Raw genomic sequence first — 4018 nt, 5'->3', positions numbered from 1 at the left:
ACTCGGTTTGTGTCTTTATCATATAAATTACAGCAGGATCCAAGGTTAATTAATTACCTTGAAAGTTTGAATTTGAATCTGAACTTTTTGCCTCTGCAGGGATAAAGTGGCTTTCTGCAATGGTAGGGCAGATGGAATTTTCAATCTGTCTGCTGACCCACTGAGTCATTTCCATCAGGTTAGCCCTATAGAGCCCAAGGGGAAAACTATTGATTGTCTAAATTAAAAACATCAACAGTCTGGGATGCCTTGTAGAATCTATTTCCATAGAGTTTGTCTTAATTAGGGCTTTACTGCTGTGATCAGACACCATGACCAAGGCAACTCTTTTTGTTTTTGTTTTTGTTTTTGTTTTTCGAGACAGGGTTTCTCTGTATAGCCCTGACTGTCCTAGAACTCATTCTGTAGACCAGGCTAGCCTTGAACTCAGAAATCCACCTGCCTCTGCCTCCCAAGCACTGGGATTAAAGGCATGTGCCACCACTGTCCGGCTTAAGGCAACTCTTAAAAGAACAACATTTAATTGAGGCTGGGTTACAGGTTCAGAGGTTCAGTCCTTTATCATCAAGGCCTGGCTGTGTCCAGGCAAGCATGGTTCAGGAAGAGCTGAGAATTCTGCATCTTCATCTGAAAGCTGGTAGCAAAATACTGACTTCCAGGCAACTAGGGTAAGGGTCTTATAACCCACTACCACTGTGATACATCTACTCCAACAAGACCACACCTTCTAATAAATAAGTGCCACTTTCTGGGGCTGAGCATATAGAAACCATCACAGATTTTATATCAGTGGCTTGTGGAGCTATGACTGATTTGCCATATATCTGAAAAACAAATTTGTTTTGATGCTTGATTGCTTCCCTCATTTCCTTCCTTTCTTCTGTCCTTCCTCCTTTTTCTTCCTCCTTTGTTTGTTTGTTTGTTTGTTTGGATAGGTTTTGCTATGTAACTAAGGCTGGCCTGGTACTTGTTATATAATCAACTGACCTTGAACCCAACCTCATATAACAGTACCCTCTGCCCCCATGCTTAGATTATAGGTATGTGCCATTATATCTAACTAAAGATTTCAAATACAGTCAAATGTACATTCAGGAAAGAATAAAATATTATAAATTCCTACCCATGTTATCAAGACTCAAAACAGAAACATTTTTAGGGCCCTAGTAGCTTCCCCCATTCCTCCTTGAAGTTTGTTCACAGAACTGTGCTTTTGTGCAAAAAAACTCCTTCTTTATCCCCACTGCTCTCAGTACTATCTAGAAGTGAATGAGCCCTGCTCAAGGTCAAGCCATCCTTCGACTTATTCTGATAGCAACAGCAGCAACAACAGGTGTAAAGTCTTCCACTGTGGTTTTTATTACCGTCTCACCAGTTTTTCATATGTTTTCCAATCTAACTTTGCAGCCACCATGGCAGTATGGTTTCTATTCACCACAGGACACGTGAAGAGCCGAGGGAGGTTTGGTGGTGGTGGGGAGGGCACACAGCAGACAGCCCAACACAGCCAGTTTCCCACCTAAGACATAGAGACCTTTGGTGCAGCAAAGGTTGTGTGACTTCCATCTCTCCAGAGATGGCCTTGAGAATCCCTGGAGGAACAGACAAAAGAAGAAGTGTGCTCCCCCTTCATTCCAGGATGTGCTAGCTCGAATTCACAACAGGACCGGAGGAAAACCACCATCCACTAGTGAACTCTTTGGCTTCTTCTTTTTGCCAGGCACAGTGGACATGAGGGATAAGGCCTGTGGGGTTTTATTGTAAGTCTCTCTTGGTACTTAGAGCCTAGAGAAAGACAGAAAAGAGACACATGAGCTGGCACATAGCCACATCAGTGGGAGAGAGTCAAAATGTCCCAGAGACAGCTAATGAGAATCAATGAGAATCATAGGCTAATATATTTGAATGCTTGGTCCCCAGATGGCGGAACAGTTTTGGGAAGGATTAGAAAGTGGGATCTTGTTGGAGGAGGTGTGTCACTGGGCATGGACTTTGAGGACTCAAAAGCCCACACTAGGCCCAGTCTCTCTTTGCCTCCAACCTGCAGATTAGGATGTATGCTCTTGGCTATTGTTCCAGATCCGTGCCTGCCTGCCTGCTGCCATGCTTGCCACCATAATATTAGGTCACTGTAAGCAAGGCCCCAATTAGATGTTTTCTTTTATAAGTTGCCTTGGTACAATATCCCTTCACAACAGTAGAAAGGTAACTAAGACATTGGTTTTCTGTAGTTGTCTCTTGCAAAGAGAAGCCTCTTGGTTGAAGGGTGGTGAGCGGTATACTTACCATGAAAGCTGGTTTGTCAGCAGTGGGTCATCGTAAGAGCTTGTCATCTTAATTTTGCTTATTTTTTTTTTTTGAGACAATGTCTATTTCAGCTGGACTAGTTGGCCAGGAAGTCCCAAGGATCCACTGGTCTCTGAAATGTGGATCCCAGTCCCCATTTCTGGGGCTACAGATGTGTGCTGCCATGCCTAACTTCTATGTAGATACTAAGGCCCACCCCTTTGTACAGCAGGCACTTACTCACAGAGCCATCTCCTCAGCCCTGGACAGCAGTTATGAGCATGGTGACACTGTCCTTCCAGACCCAGGCCCAATGTTCTGGGTTGGGATTGTGTCACACACAGACCTCAAATCTTGCTGTGCTGAGTCGGTAGACTGGTATAAGCCAGTCTTTCTTCCTGTTCTGGAGATGCTGGAGATTCCCTTAGCCTCCTCAGTTATTTTTGTCTTTGGCTGAAATACTCCAAACCCAGGCTTTCAAGAAGCTTTTCATTTCACATTCAAGTTACAGCTCAGACATCACCTCCTCAAAGGCATGGAAGTGGCTCTAGGGCAGAGGTTCTCAACCTGTGGATCACAACCCCTTTGGCAACCTCTGTCTCCAAAACGGTTCATAACAGTGGCTAAAGCACAGTTATGAAGTAGCAACAAAAATGATTCTTTAATTGGGGATCGCCACAGCACGAGGAACTATATTCAGGGCGCAGCATTAGGAAAGTTGCGAGCCACTGTTCTAGGCTTTTACGTGTGTTTTATATCTTGGTTGATGACTTTGGCAACCTGTTGCATGCAGGCTTTGATATGTATTTATACTTCAGCAAAAAGGTTCATTTTACAGATATCACTACCTCCAGCGGATAGTGTGGTCTCAAATGAACAGTGATAATTGGCCTGGCCAGGTGGCTGCTCTGCTCTGTACTTGCCTGAGCAGGGCTGTGACTTCTCCTGCAGTCATGGCTGCCATCAGGAACCCTCTGGGGACAGAGGTCTAGAGGAAAGATCAGTTCCCTGGTGTTTGCTACAGTTTCTTCTGGAGGTCTCTCAGGCAGCTTCTTCCCCGAGGACCTGTTTTCTCCCAGGAGGCTTTTAGACACTGTTCATGCAGACACTTGTCATCTGTCCCTGTCACAATCGTGTGTGCCACAGAGGCCTGACTCTTAGCCAGCACTCAGCTGGATTTCTCTCCAGGGAGCTCCACAGCCTGCATGTGCTTCACCCTGCAGGGCAGGGCCTTGAACTGGGAGCCCTCGCCTCTCCCAGAATTGTGTTCAGTGCTTTTTCGATTTCTTAAAATCCTCAAAAGCTGGTCAGGCAAATGTTCCAGTCACGAATTGATGCGGATTGTGGGGAACCTTGGTTTCTCTGTTTTGCAATCACTATGAAGTGAATAGGCCTGCTTTGCAACATCCTGCCGTGATGTTCCATGCCGCCGTGAGCACCAATACATGGGACCAAATGGGTATGGACAGAAAACTCCAAACCTGAGCCAATGGCTTCTGAACTTTTCTCTTTTAAGTTTATTTGTATCATATAGCTGCTACAGTAATGGAAAACTAGCTAACACATATCTTGCCCACGGAAGACACAGTTTGCTTTTTTTTTTTCTAAAAGGGCATGGGACAGAATGCACATCCATGCCAGTGAGCTCACAGCAGGTTGCCGAATAAGGTGGGAGCAACGTTGTTTTTTTTGAGCCACATAAAGATGACAGCATTAGGGGTAACTGGATAAA

Source organism: Mus pahari, chromosome 6 (assembly GCF_900095145.1).
Source record: "Mus pahari chromosome 6, PAHARI_EIJ_v1.1, whole genome shotgun sequence".
Taxonomy (NCBI): domain Eukaryota; kingdom Metazoa; phylum Chordata; class Mammalia; order Rodentia; family Muridae; genus Mus; species Mus pahari.
The sequence above is the reverse complement of the archived record's forward strand: the minus strand, read 5'-3'. Positions refer to the sequence as shown.